At 40.1% G+C, this 15,706-nt stretch overlaps 1 non-coding gene across 1 annotated transcript; it reads right to left on the reverse strand.

Annotated features, from left to right (window-relative positions):
* Positions 1-4,871: 4,871 nt before the first annotated feature.
* Positions 4,872-5,000, reverse strand: LOC125999826 (small nucleolar RNA SNORA51). The gene has a single exon (XR_007492292.1). It is a non-coding gene; the product is annotated as a small nucleolar RNA SNORA51 (small nucleolar RNA).
* Positions 5,001-15,706: the final 10,706 nt, after the last annotated feature.

A 15,706-nucleotide genomic window follows, 5' to 3' on the forward strand; every position in this document is an offset into this window, starting at 1 on the left:
TCTGGAAACCTTACGTGTTTGCAAGAATCAGATTGGGATTGACTCCATGCCTGACCCCCTCTACTGTCTCCCTGAACCTCTCAGTTCAAATTAAATCTTGTCTTTAACTCTTGGCACTAACCCTCTGTTATCATTGTCCTGTGGTACTCATCTGCTATATTATTTATACTGGAGTCGAAGATGGCTAAACGCAATCCAGAATACCAAAACCCAGCACCTGGAGACACAGAACTGCAGGCAAGAGTCCAGGCTTTTGTTTTAGCTTACTCCTGGCTCCATCATCAGATCAGCCCTGGATGAGCCTAGAGTACCCTATGGGGTTCTGAGATAGAACCCATTTCAGCCATGTGCAAGGCAGACACCCACACACTGCCATCCATTCCGTCCCATCTACAATGTTTTTAAAAGAAGTTCAACACTGTAAATAATGCAGTAATTTTAAGACCTGGTTTGAGGGTTCGAGGGAGAGTGCAGAGGGAAAGTTCACCAGGAATAGCCTCTTAAACTGATAGATGTGGCCCAATAGTCAAGCAGAAAACACCTGTTTAGAATTTCCCCCAAAGTGTTTTTCTAGGTACAGTTGATTATCATCTCCCCTGAGCCTGTCCATTCACCCCTTCCCAGATGATGAAAGATCCCATGGGGGAAATTTGCCCCTGTGTTTATGAATTAAGTTTACCACCATGGAGATTTCAGGGTTGTGATGTTCTTGCCCTTGTCAACATTGTCATCAAAGCTACTTGGGATTTTTGCTGGTTTGACAGAAGCCTTTATTCCTTGAGCTCACATATGTTCAGATAATGAGTTTGTTACTTGCCACAGGAGGGGAAAGCTGCTTCCCCTTTCTTGAGCTGGTGATTGTACTCTGACCCCTATGTGCAACCAGAGGACACTGTACTGTACTTATAGTTATCGTTGGCAAAACAGCTTGAGGGAATATTTTATATAGAATCTGTCATTCTAACTATGACTCTGGCTTTGTCTCCAGCCTAGTGTTTACTAGGCTCTGCTCTGTAAGACTTTGGTAAACAGATTTAGAGAAAAAGTCTTCTGGCTACCTTTGCTTCAGGAACTCTCAACTATTAGGTTAAAAACACCTAATTACCAGCTGGTTGACATGCATGTGTTTATGGAAAGGGGGAGTGGGGTGGGTAGCAAAAAGAATTTGGTATTGAGTAAATAGTGAAGTACTTAACCTTGCTCAATATATTCCTTTCCATAGCCAGATGTGGTTACCTCACTCTTGCCTTGCACACAGCTCCCAGAAGCCCAGGCCAGGTTCCACCTGTCTCCAGAATGGAGTCAGGGATTATTTGCTCCTGCTGCAAAAGCTGTGTAAACTTTCCTGGCCGGTGCTGGAAAGGGGAATACTATTTATTTTTATATCCTGTGTATTTTGTCACGGTCTGCTGACTCCCTGTTTCACTGAGAGCGACACTTACCTCAATAGTTAGTTCTATATTGTGTATTGGATAATATTGTAAAAGAACTTTTTTAAAAAGCTTTGATCCCTGGAAGTGTGTAGATTTATTTCCATGTGAACTGGTTATTTTGTATAAAGTACATTCTGAAACCAAAAAAAATTTTCGAACTGTGCTTAACATCAGGGAATTAGCTAAGAATGGGTCAATAATTACGTTATGGCTTTCATTTATTATACACACACATGTCTTGAAAGAGTACTTAAAACTTACAAACACTTTGACCCTCCTGCTGAGAGAAATCGATGATCAACAACTATATATGCAGTTTTTCTAAGCAACATTATACTCCTTAAAGTCCATTTCTCCTTTAAAATTCACTTTCTTCTTAGAGTGACCATGGTGTAATGGTAGGTTGAATGCCTTGAATGTGGCTGACCCGACACAGACCGAGGTTGGAATCCCAAAGTCCCCGATGGTCCTCTGAGCCTGCCAGGAGCGCTTTCTGAATGCAGAACCTGGAGGAACCCCTTAATGCCCCCCGGTGTGACCCCTAAGCAAACAAACAAAAAGATAAAAAAAATTCACTTAATTTCCAATCATCTGATAATGAAATTCTCTTCAGAATTATGGATATCTCATTTATCTGATCATTTCTAATTTCATTTGTAAACAATTTATATTTTCCTGGCTTGCTTTTAATTGCTCCTTAGGTTCTGCAATTTCAAGGCTTGCCTTTTTTTTTTTGGCAGCTTCTAATTTTTCTCTGGTTTTCACTTCAAGTTCTGCAGCTAAGGAAAATACTTTTAAGGAATTATTTCACTTCTCCCACATGTGTAGCTTATGTCATAGACTAGAGTAATAAGTATGCCATTCTTTTAGGCTTCTTTTCTATGATGAAATGTGAGTAACTTAAGATACATAACATTACACACAGGAAGGTGAGTAAGAAAGTCTGAACTCCCAAGAGAGGATAAAAATAATTTCTAGGAAAAAGAAGGAAATTCTGAGGGTCGAAGAAATAGCGCACTGGGAAGGCCATTTCTTGCACACTGACGACCCAGGTTTGATCGCAAGCATCCCAGATAGTCCCCCGAGCCTGCCAGCAGTGATTCCTGAACGCGGAGCCAGGAATAACCCTGGATCACACCAGGTGTGATACGAAATAAGAAATTCTGGGCACTAATATTTTAATTTAAGATTCAATGAACATTTTATTTTTCTTTATATACTTAGTAATTTACAAACAAGGAGGTGCACAATTCAGAGACATTAAACTATCTATGATATTGTTAAATCTATTCTTTTTTAAATAAACATTTATTAATTAATAAATAAATAATAAAATAAACAATTTCACTCCTATTTGCCTTACAGAAATAATAAGATACATTCCAAAAGTAACTGGGGTCTGGAGCAACAGCACAATGAATAGGGCATTTGCCTTGCATGCAGCCTACCCCTAGCATCTCATATAGTCCCCTGACACTGCCAGAAGTGATTTCTGAACACAGAGCCAGAAGTAACCCTGAACACCACTGGATGTGGCCAAAGAAAAACATAAAACAAAAGTTAGGCTATCAAGGAAAAGACAGAATATGCCTGGAAGAAAAAGAGATGCGAGACCAAATAATGCTTCTCCCCAACAAACCTCTGCTCCTGTCTGTCCAGTGTCCTGGCTCAAGAAGAGCTGCTGAGCCCTCTGCCAAATGGAATATAAAGCACTGAGAAGGCTTCTTGGGGCGACAGCTCTCAGTTTTCCACCAGCACTCTACCTCCTAGGATACTGCACAACTTTGGCCCTTCTCCCCTGTGGTCAGGAACCTAGTGTCTGCATTTCCTCACACAAGCAAGAATCCCAACCACTTAATCACAAGCCCTAGGGAGCAGGAGATGTGACTCTACCATGTTTCCCCACAGACCAGCATTTAAGCCTCAGGAGAGAGAAAGGGACGGAGGGAGGAAGGGAGAGAGGGAGGGAGGAAGGGAGGGAGGGAGGTGGGGAGGGAGGGAGGGAGGGAGGGAGGAAGGAAGGAAGGAAGGAAGGCACCTACTCCGCTGTTCGATCACTCCTGCCCTTAAGCTATTTCTATCTCTAAAATGTATTTCTAAAATGGAGATGATAGCAGAAATACGTCCTAATATCTATTATATACTAACGAGGATGTAAGTGGCTTAATGTATATAAAGTATACACTGCCTAGTACATCAAGAATCTTATTAACTTATGATGATCAAACATTAAAAAAAACTAAAATATTGTTATTAAAATAGCTCCTTGGTAAATTGCTAAAGAAAACATCATTACTGCAAAATAGAACCCATCTTTTAAATACTCCATTTAGAGCAGCATTGGGTTTGACAAACAGAAGAATGCACTCTCGCCCAACAGCGCCATCTAGTGGACTTGTCATTTAGGCACTGGCGTACTTTGATAAGATGACTGGTATTTCAATTGAAATAAGCATTGTTTGATATTAGAAACAAAACAGAAAAAATATACACCTTCGGCATCAGAAATACTTGATTATGTTATAATACGTTACTGAATATTAATTAGTTGAATGCTTTCTATCTCTACACCTCCTTTAATCTCTCGCTCTGTTTTTCAATTTGGTTTTTGGGCCACACCAGAGGGCACTCGGGTTACTCCTGGCCTGAGCTCAGAAATCGCTCCTGGCTCAGGGGACCATATGGGATGCCGGGGATTGAGCTCACGTCCATCCTGGGTCAGTCGCATGCAAGACAAATGTCCTACACCTGCACAATCGCTCCGGCCTCTATTTTCGTTTTTTTCTGTTCTTATTGGTGTGCATGAGCTCTTTAATATATGTATCTTATGTATCAAAGAAACCAGTAATTTGTGATATAATAGTTTTCAGGGCTTACATCGGTTTAGTTTTCATGGCATACATGTACCATGATTTTGCTGGGGTGGGTAACGTGGCTCTAGGGACCATCATCCAGCAATGCTGCATCAACTGTTTAGAAAAATCTATTCCTTCTTTACTCAATTTCCACACCCAGTGCAAGACAAAACCTAAGTGATAAGCACTTTTGATCAGACACTGAGGCATAGAGATAGGAAAGAACAGAAACATGCCTAAAGGTGCCACGAGGTTTTCAGGAGATCTCAGGGCATGGATGGGATTCACAAAGAGGAAAGGAACGGCTGCTTGGACCCTGAGCCAAGCATGACTACTCTCCGTATTCTTTGTTTTGTTTGTTTGTTTCTTTTTGGTTCACATCCGGCAGCACTCAGGGGTACTCTTGGCCCAAAGCTCAGAAATTACTCTTGGCAGGCTCGGGGGACAATATGGGATGCCAGGATTCGAAGCACCATTCTCTGCATGCAAGGCAAATGCACTACCTCCAGGCTATCTCTCTGGCCACTCTTTATTCTTTTCTACACGTATTATCCGAAAATCTATTGAGGATTTTTTTTGTTCCCCACCCCCCATTCACAATACAGGCCAGGAATTGGCCTGGTTTGAGGTGCATATGGGGAACATTTACCGTACCTCCACTTTCTATACAGTCAGTGTAAAGAACACAGCCTGTGGTAAGTATTGGGAGGCCTTATATTTTCTTTTCCTTTTTGATTTTTTATATATGTAAAAAAAAAACCTTCACCAGTGCAACCTTCCCATTACCAATATCCCAATTGTCCTTCCTCCCCACATCTAACCCCATCAAAAAATGGGGAGAAGAACTGAACAAAATAAATACAAATGGCTAAAGGGCACACGAAAAATTGTTCCACATCATTAATCATATGGGAGATGCAAATCAAAGCAACTATGAGGTACCATCTCATGCCACAGAGATTGGCACACATCAGAAAGAATGAGAACAAGCAGTGCTGGCGGGGATGTGGAGAGAAAGGAACTCTTATTCACTGCTGGTGGGAATGCCGCCTAGTCCAACCTTTGCATATATGTCCAACCTTTTTATATATGTAAAAAAAATCCCTTCACCAGTGCAACCTTCCCATCACCAATATCCCAACTGTCCTTCCTCCCCACATCTAACCCCATCAAAAAATGGGGAGAAGAACTGAACAGACACTTTGACAAAAAATAAATACAAATGGGGCCCGGAGAGATAGCACAGCGGCGTTTGCCTTGCAAGCAGCCAATCCAGGACCAAACGTGGTTGGTTCGAATCCCGGTGTCTCATATGGTCCCCCGTGCCTGCCAGGAGCTATTTCTGAGCAGGCAGCCAGGAGTAACCCCTGAGCATCACCGGGTGTGGCCCAAAGACCAAAATAAATAAATAAATAAATAAATAAATAAATAAATAAATAAATAAATAAATACAAATGGCTAAAGGGCACATGAAAAATTGCTCCACATCATTAATCATCAGGGAGATGCAAATCAAAACAACTATGAGGTACCATATCTTGCCACAGAGATTGGCACACATCAGAAAAACGAGAACAAGCAGTGCTGGCGGGGATGTGGAGAGAAAGGAACTCTTATTCACTGCTGGTGGGAATGCCGCCTAGTCCAACCTTTGCAGAAAGTGATATGGAGATTTCTCCAAAACCTGGAAGTTGAGCTCCCATACGATCCAGCTATACAAGTCCTAGGGATATATCCTAGGAACACAAAAGTACAATACAAACATCCCTTTCTCACACCTTTATTCACTGCAGCACTGCTTACAATAGCCAGACTCTGGAAACAGCCTAGGTGCCCGTCAATAGACGAATGGCTAAAGAAACTCTGGTTTCTTTATTTATTATTTATTTATTATTATTTATTTATTTATTTATTTATTATTATATTATTTATTTATTATTATTTATTATTTTCACAAGTTTGAGCATGGAGTGGTCTATCTCTGGAAAAATGTAGGTAGTTTCTGGAAGCACAGAGTAAACTTATTTGCCGTAGGAAAATGGTGACTTCTAAACAGATATGCATACCATTTCAGTAACAATATTGCAAGCCACAGTGCCTCAAATGGAATATTATGCAGCCGTCAGAAGAGGTGAAGTCATGAAATTTTCCTATACGTGGATGTATATGGAATCTATTATGCTGAGTGAAATAAGTCAGAGGGAGAGAGATAAACACAGAATGGTATCTATGGGTTTTGAGAAAATGAAAACCATTTGTGTAATGATTCTCAGAGACAAAATAGAGGAGGACTGGTGGGTCCAGCTTCCGACATGAGCTCACCACGGGGGTTGTTTAGTGCAGTCACAGAAATAATTACACTGAGTACTGTCATAACAAAATGTGACTGAATGAGGGAAGTAGAAAGTCTGTCTAGAATACAAGCTATTGAGGATTAAGATGAGTTCATGCAAAGACAGAGCTAGCAGAATACAAACAGGAAGCACTCAACAAATTTCCTATTTCGAGAATCCCAAATACTGACTGAATGCAATACCCTCCAGTTGGTCCCCCAAGCCAGGAGCGACTTCTGAGTGCATAGCGAGGAGTAACCCCTGAGCGTCACTGGGTGTGGCCCAAAAAAACAAACAAAAAAATTTGTCATGGTTACGGGGCCGGCTAGGTGGCGCTAGAGGTAAGGTGTTTGCCTTGCAAGCGCTAACCAAGGAAAGACCGCGGTTCGATCCCCCAGCGTCCCATATGTTCCCCCCAAGCCAGGGGCAATTTCTGAGTGCTTAGCCAGGAGTAACCCCTGGACATCAAACGGGTGTGGCCCGAAAAACAAAAAAAATTTGGGCCGGGCGGTGGCGCTGGAGGTAAGGTGCCTGCCTTGCCTGCGCTAGCCTAGGACGGACTGCTGTTCGATCCCCCGGCGTCCCATATGGTCCCCCAAGAAGCCAGGAGCAACTTCTGAGTGCATAGCCAGGAGTAACCCCTGAGCGTCACAGGGTGTGGCCCAAAAAAAAACAACAAAAACAAACAAAACAAAAAAATTTGTCATGGTTAAATTTCAGTCAATTTAGAACACTCATCCCTTCTCCATTTCTTGCCACCAACGTCCACACTATTCCTACTACTTTCCCACGTGCACTCCCCTGCCTGTCTCTATGGCAGACATTTCGTTTCTCTCTCTTTCTCTCTCAGAGAGTATATCTTTATTCAATTAAGACAGTTTTAATCAATATAGATTTATGATACACTTCAAAATTAGGTAACAAGAGGTAATGAGGAATTGCATAGAATAAAATTCATGGAAAATACTTTGGTGTGATAGATTGTACCAGAGTTAAGATGCTTGTTTTTATCTGGTCATACTTTGATAGTCAACACCACATATCCCCATAAGCATAGCAAGGACTAATCCCTGAGTATAGATCTAAAAATAGACTTTCAATACCACTGAGTGTGAATGTTTTAAACCTGGGTGTGTCTCTGATTCCTTTTAAAAAAGAAAGAATAGAGGCTGGAGTGGTGGCGCTAGAGGTAAGGCCTCTGCCTTGCAAGTGCTAGTCTAGGAAGGATCACGGTTCAATCCCCTGGTATCCCATATGGTCCCACTAACCCAGGAGCAAATTCTGAGAACATAGCCAGGAGTAACCCCTGAGCGTCAAATGGGTGTGACCCCCCCTAAAAATAAAAGAAAGAATAATGTTTGATAATAGAAAATAGTTGACAAAGGGACCTCCATTGAATATCATTTAAAGTATATTACTAGCTAAATCTCCTTTATGGCACTCTAGGCCTTTCTTTTACAGTCCTAGTACTTATCTTCCTTTTATGAGGTGAATCTCCCTAAATTTTGTAGACATGTTCTGAAAGGATATCTAGATAAAATCATCCAGTGAAATCCAGATGAATTATTTTCACAAGTTTGAGCATGGAGTGGTCTATCTCTGAAAAAATGTAGGTAGTTTCTGGAAGCACAGAGTAAACTTATTTGCCGTAGGAAAATGGTGACTTCTAAACAGATATGCATACCATTTCAGTAACAATATTGCAAGCCACAGTGCCTCAAATGAAAAGGTAGTGAGAGAAAAGAAAGAGATAGTGAGAGATATAAAGCAAAGTGTCTGCCATAGTAGCAGGCTGCAGGGATTGGGGCAGGAGGGAAAATGGGGACTGGGGACATTGTTGGCAGAAAGTGTACATGGGTGAAGGGATGGGTGTTGGAACAATGTATGAATGAAAGTAAACCATAAACAGCTTTGCAAGAGAATATTTCAGGATTTTTCAGTTTTAAAAATGAAAAAAGAAAATGGTAACATCAGGCAGATAGTTGGAAGGGACTGATATTTTTTCTACAACCACATTAAAACTGGAGAACCCCAACCTTCCAGATTAAAATACACCTTAGATGACAAATTGCATTCAGCTTTGAAGACACTGAACAATGATTTTAGTCACTGTAGACTGTACAATACACAGGATTATTATGTAATCTATAAGTATTTTTGTTATTGGTGTTAGTTTGTCAGGCCATTCCCATAGGTGCTTGGGGGTAACTAGCACACTTACAGCAATGTTAAGTAGTGTTGTGGAAGATGCTTTGTCAGGAATCGAACTGAGGGTTTTCTACATGCAGGTATGTACTCTACCAGTTATGAACACATTCCAATACATAAACAGGTATTATATTATTTAGTAGGTGGCAATAAAGTGTATACATTACCAGGAGCCAGAGCGATAGAACAGAGGTAGAGCGTTTGCTTTGCACGTGGTCAAAACAGGACAGACCGGGTTTGATCCCTGACATCCTATATTGTCCCCCAAGCCTGGTAAGAGAGATTTCTAAGCACAGAGCCAGGAGTAACCCCTGAGTGCCAATGGGTGTGGCCAAAAACCAAAAGAATATATACATTACTAAATGAATCTTGTTCTAAGTTCATGGAACTACTGAATTAATGGCTTATATCACCTTTATGGAAAAGCTCACTGTCCTAATGCAAAATCTTCTCCATAGAAAGTACGTCAGTAATGTTGATAGCAACTGATAAATAAGTTCTCTGGGCCAGAATCAATTGTTGACTTTTTTTTATTGGAATTGAGCTTTTGTTAAGATAGTTCTCTAGTTCATGTTACTATTGAACAGATAACAGGATTGTGACAGCCTAAGAAGTTTGCCTAAAATTTTCCTCTATGTGCAGATACCAAGATCTTTAGCTCCAGAGGCCTGATTTTATCATCCACAACTGAGCGGAAAGTTTCCTGGCACCATATAAATAAATATCCTGGGGTGTGAAAGGGAGATTGTACGGAGCCCGTAGTTCTTCCCTGGGCAGTATGCTCCGAGGGTGGAGAAACCCTGTATCTCTTAGGCCAAGAGAATTCCCTTTCTAATTTCCCCAATATTTACTGTGCCTATGCAAAAAAGGAAAAAAAATGGAAGCACAAAACATTGCCATACCACTCCTCCTTCCATTTTTTTCTTTTTTCTTTGTTTTTCTTTATTTTTTCTTTTTGTTTTTTCTTCTTTCTTCTTTTCTCTTTTTTTCTCTTTTTAATTTTAATTCTTGTGGTTATTATTTGGTGCTTTTTTGTTGCTGGGTGCTTTTTTGTGGTTACTTTTTTATTGTTGTTGGTTTTTTGTTATGTTTTTCTTCGTTTTTCCCCTTTTTTCTTATAAATTGATACTTGTAACCTGTAGATAGACTCCTCCTCAGTTTTTCTTGTCTTTTAACAGAACCACACAACTTGAGTCATGTTGTTCTGCCTCATGAATTCAGGGGGGGAAATGGATGGTCGTATAGACATTGAATGTAAATAAAAACTGATCAGACTGAAACACCAAACCAAAACTCAATGACAACAGAATTGATACCCAATCTACAGCAAGCTATACACAGAGGGGAGAAGTTACCCTAGCAGTCCAGGGGGCAAATGAGGTAGATATGGGATGCATGCTGGGAAAAGGGGTGGAGGGAAGACAAGATTGGTGGTGGGATGGCCCCGATTCATTGTCACTATGTACCTTAGGTACTATGTGAAAGATTCGTAATTCACTTTGGTCACAATAAAAATCATTAAAAAAGATTCTTCTCTTTTTCTGTTTTTTTTTTTTTTGGACCACAACTGGATATATGAAAGGGATACTTTTTGCTCTGCACTCAGAAATCACTTCTGGCAGGCTGCAGAGAGAGAGAAAGGGCTGTCTCAACCGCACAGGAGTTCAACAGTAACATTACATTGTGTGGTTTAGACAAGTCAGTCAGCGCTCCCACAGGAAAATGGGAGATGATATCAAGAATAAAACTAAACCACTGCTTCTCTTCTCCTTGGACCCCTGCGGAGCCAGGTGATAAAGTTACATTTTCCACATTATGATGACAATAGAAAAGACTTACTTGGATTTTTGTTCAGAGAAACTCTCTATTTTCAAAAAATGTTCTGCATCACTAATCATCAGGAAAATACAAATCAGTACAGTGATATATATATATATATATATATATATATATATATATATATATATATATATATATATAATTTACCACAGAAACTGGCAGGTCAAAAAGAATAGTACTGGTGTGGATATAGGGAGGAAGGGGTTCTCATTCACTGCTGGTATGATTGTCAAGTAGTCCATCCATTTTGGAAAAAACAGAGCCATTCCTTAAAATTCTAGGAATTGAGGGGACAGAGCTATAACACAGTGGTAGGGCATTTGCCTTGCATGTTGCTAACCCAGAACGGAACTCAGTTTGGTCCCCGGCATCCCATATGGTCCACCAAAGCCAGTGGTGATTTCTGAGTGCATAGCTAGGAGTAAGAAGACCGGGTGTGGCCCAAAAACCAAAATCTAAAAAAGAAATCTAAAAATATAAAAATTTCAGTTGAGGTGACTATAACTAAAGAAATGAGTGGAGAATCACTAATAAGGAAAGAAAATAATGAGGTACATGCCATGCCCTATAGCAAGTTGAAGGTAAGTTATTATTTTGTGGGGGTCATACCAGGTGATGCTCAGTAATTGCTCCTGGATTGGGGGACCATATGGGATGCCAAGGAATCAAAACGCTGTTTGTCCTGGGTCATTTGCTTGCAAGGCAAACACCCTACAGATGTGCTACTGCTTCTGCCTCAAAAATTTTTATAGAAAATAAGCAAAGTGGCCCGGAGTGAAAGCACAGTGGTAAGGTGTTTGCCTTGCATACAGCCAGCACAGGACAGACCTCAGGTCCTTGAGCCTGCCAGGAATGACAATCATGTTTGTAATCAAGGTGTTTAAATAAAAGTTTGCATATTTTCCTTCTTATATTGGGGGCTTAACCTGGTGGATTTTAGGGGTTACTCCTGGCTCTGCTCTCAAGTCATTCCTGGCAGTGCCCTACCACATTTTTTCATGAACCTTAGACATTTTTTTCTTCTTTGAGGAAAACTCTGTTTATCGCTTCTCCATTGTTTTTGCAGGGATTGGGTTTTCTTCTCTTATAAAGTTCTATCAGTGATAGTATTATCACTTATAGTAACCCCTTATCAGATGGTTGGTAGGCAAAAATTTCTCCCAATTCAAGGACTGTCTTTATGTTTTTGTTTGTTTGTTTGATTGTTTTTTGGGTCACACCCGGTGTTATTCAGGGATACTCCTGGCTCTGTGCTAAGAAGTCACTTTTGGCAGGCTCGGGGGACCATATGGAATGCCAGGATCTGAACAAGCATACTTCCTGGATCAGCTGTGTGCAAGGCAAACGCCCTTCTGCTGTACTCTCTCCAGCCCCAGTGGACTGTCATTTTATCCTGGTCATCATTTCCTTTTAAGTGCAGAAGCTTTTTAATTTAATTTAATTTTTAAAATTTAATTCCATTGTTTCTTTGCTTCCACTTGCGTGGTCATGGTATTTCATTCTTAAAGATGCCTTTACTTTCAATGTAATAGAGAGTTCTCGCTGTTTCTCTCCATATACTTTATGGATTCAGGCCTGATATCAAGGTCTTTAATCCACTTGATTTAATTTTGTGCATGGTATTAGCAAGAGATCTGAATTCGATTTTTCTTTGTTGCAAGTACTTGACCAGTTTCTCAACAATACTTGTTAAAGAATTTGTTCAACTGTTTGAGATTGAGAAAAATAAAGCCTCTCATCTCTTTTTCTTAATAGTTGCCTTAATAATGGAAGATTATTGTTCCATATAAATTTTACAAGTGTTTAGTCTATTTATTTGAAAAATATAATGGGCATCCTTATAGGACTGCGTTAAATCTGTATAGTCCTTTGGAGAGTATTGCCATTTTGATTATATTAATCCTCCCAATTCATGAGCAAGGGATGTGTTTCCATTTCTTTGTGTCTTTATTTCTTTAAGTAGTGTTTATAGATTATTTTTTAATAAACACTTCACAAGTCCTTTTTTTACTTTTTTATTTTTGGGCCACACCCGGCAGTGGTTACTCCTGGCTCTGTGCTCAGAAATTGTTCCTGGCAGGCTTGAGGGACCATATGGAATCCTGGGCACCGAACCTGGGTCCATCCCAGATCTGCTTATTGCATGGCAAATGTTCTGCCACTGTGTTATCTCTCCAGGCCATATAGTTTTCTTCGTATAGATCTTTCACCTAATTTTTTGTTTTTAAGCCAGATTTGGTAGTGCTGAAGGCTAACTCCTGTATCTGTGCTCAGGGATCATTTCTAGTGGGTTCAAGGGACCCTATTGGATGCTAGAGTTCAAACCCAGTTGGACTACATACAAGGTAAGCACATTATCCACCATACTATAACTCCAACCAAGTTTTACATCTCTTCTACTAAGTTGTTTCCAAGGTACTTGATTTTGTGAGGCACATTGTGGTTTTTTTTTACATATCTTTCTCTTCTCTCATTATTTACATATAGGAAGCCATTGAGATTTGCATATGAATTTTGTAGCCTGCTACCTTGCTACACAAATAAATTATTTCTAGGAGTTTTTTCTGGTCGAATCTTTATAATTTTTTTAAATACTGTTATCATCTAGTCAAATAGTGAGTTTGACTTTTCCCTTTCCTATCTAGATGTCCATGCTGTCTTTCTCTTGCTTAATTTATTTGGCAAGTACTTCTAATACTATATTGAATAGAGTGGTGAGAGTAGACAATCTTGTCTTGTTCCTTGATCTTAGTGGAAAAGATTTTAGATTTTCTCCATTGAGTATAGTGCTTGGTGTGGGCTTGTGGTAAATGTATGTTGAGGAAAGTTCCTTCAATTCTCATTTTGTTCAGTTTTTATCATGAACGACTGCTGGATGTTATCAAACACTTTCTCTCATTGTATTGATATGATTATGATACTTATCTTTTATTGATATAGTGTATTATGCTGATTGATTTGCATTTATTAAACAATCTTGTGTCCCCAGGGGTGAATCCCAATTGGTCATGACATATGATCTTTTTTTGTTATTTTTTCTTTGGGTTATACCTAGTAGTAGTCTGGTGTTACTCCTAGCTCTGTACTCAGGTATTATTTCTGGCAGTGTTCAGAGAAGCTTATGGGATGCCAGGAATCAAATTCAGGTTAGCTGTGTGTAAGGGAAGTACCCTATTTGCTAAATTACTGCTTGACTCATCAACTTTCTGGTAAGTTGGTGGATTCTATTTGCTAGTATTTTGTTGAGAATATTTGTATCTGTTGTTCATTAGGGAAATAAGCCTATAATAATATATAAAAATAATGTTTGCTTCATAGAAGTTGTTTGGGGATGTTTCTGATTCTTCAATTTCCTAGAAGAACCTGAAAAGGATTGGCAGAAGGGTTTGAAAGAATTCCCTTAATTGGTAAAAGGGATTTTGACTTGCATTCGCCCCACCCAATTAAGTTCCCAGAACTGCATATAATTTCCTGAGTGCCACTAGGGACCACTTCTGAGCACAGGAACAGCCCCTGAACTGCTGGATACTGGTATGACTTAACACTAGATACAGATACAAATATATATATAAGACATTTGAGAAGATAAAGAAAAACAGGATGAATGATAATGTCCAAGTAAGGGCCAGCCAGAACGATAGAACAGCAAGTAGCACATTTGTCTTGCGTGCAGCTAACCCAGGTACGATCTCCAGCTTCCTCTAAGTCTGCCATGAGTAATTTCTGAGAGCAGAGCAAGGGGTAATCCCTAAGCACTGTCAGGTGTGGCCCAAGCCCCCCCAACCCAAAACAACAACAACAACAACAACAACAAAGAAAACAAGCAAATAAACAAAAAACTTCAGGTAAATTTGAATGGATTCAGTGATGTCAATGATGTAAAAAAATCAGGTTAACTGTAGCTGGTATGTACAATTGGAAGAGACTTGTGGTTTCTATTGTCCATATAATTAAGTCAAGTAGGGTTGACATTTCTTTTTAATTTCGAGATCATGATCTGACCAGATTAACTGGAAGGAGAATAAAGCATAAGCAAACAATTTTTTCTTAAACATAACTGTGTGAATAACAGGTAGGTCCCTTTTGCAGTTCAATTCTAATATCATTGGTTTCCAGGATGCCAAGTCATAGGTTTTCCTCCAAACCTGGGAAGCTGTGTGCTAAGATTCTACGATGCTGCTCCATTGGGGAATGTGGAACTCACATTATCACTTTGGCCCCAATAGATCTGACTTGAAAAGTGATTTATTTTATTCAGATGTTTTCCCCCTTCACCAAGGAGGAAACAGAATTAAATTCAATTCTCTAAGCTTTAAGCTGCCTTCCTTTTTCTGACTCTATTACATGGAAACGTTGAGTTTATTAACTGGAAATGTTCAAATGGTGATGAGGAGGAATTCACTTGGGGTAGATGGAAAAAGTTTTCTCCTGAGTCCTAAAGAACAAGAAAGTCTTGAAAAGGGCAAGAGCAGAGCAGCCAAGGTTAAGGGTTAGAAAAGAGAGTAAGCACATCAAAGTGGGGGTGCAAGAGGCTCTGCAGAGTTGGCAGTTGTAATGGGGCACTCAATACAAGGCAAGTAGAGTCAAAGTTGCCTATCAATATAACAATTGATTGCTACGATTTATGTGTGCATAAATATCTGGAAATTCACAGGGATTTCTTTCCCAGTGGTGCTCGGGGTTGTACCTGGGTGCCACACTCAGCGTTCAGTGCCTGTGCCTCTGCACGTGGCAGATGCTCTGTGCCCCAACTGTCATCTTTCTCAGGGCCAGTCCATCCACAATGAGTGCAGCTCTTGGTGATTTTGAGATTTCCCTGCCTCTCAAACTTGGGGACAATTGTGAAAACACCCCACACTCCCTTGCGCCAAACATTCCACAGGTTTTCTGAGTCAGTAATTTTGGAGTTTTGACACAGGCCCATGAGGTGGCCTTAGGTATTTCAGGTACCTGCCTCCTCGACCTGTGCAAACACGTGTCTGGGAAGCCCTGACACTTGAATCAGCAAGACTGTCTAGTTAACTTTCTGGGGGACACA

This window comes from Suncus etruscus, chromosome X (assembly GCF_024139225.1).
Source record: "Suncus etruscus isolate mSunEtr1 chromosome X, mSunEtr1.pri.cur, whole genome shotgun sequence".
Lineage (NCBI taxonomy): Eukaryota > Metazoa > Chordata > Mammalia > Eulipotyphla > Soricidae > Suncus > Suncus etruscus.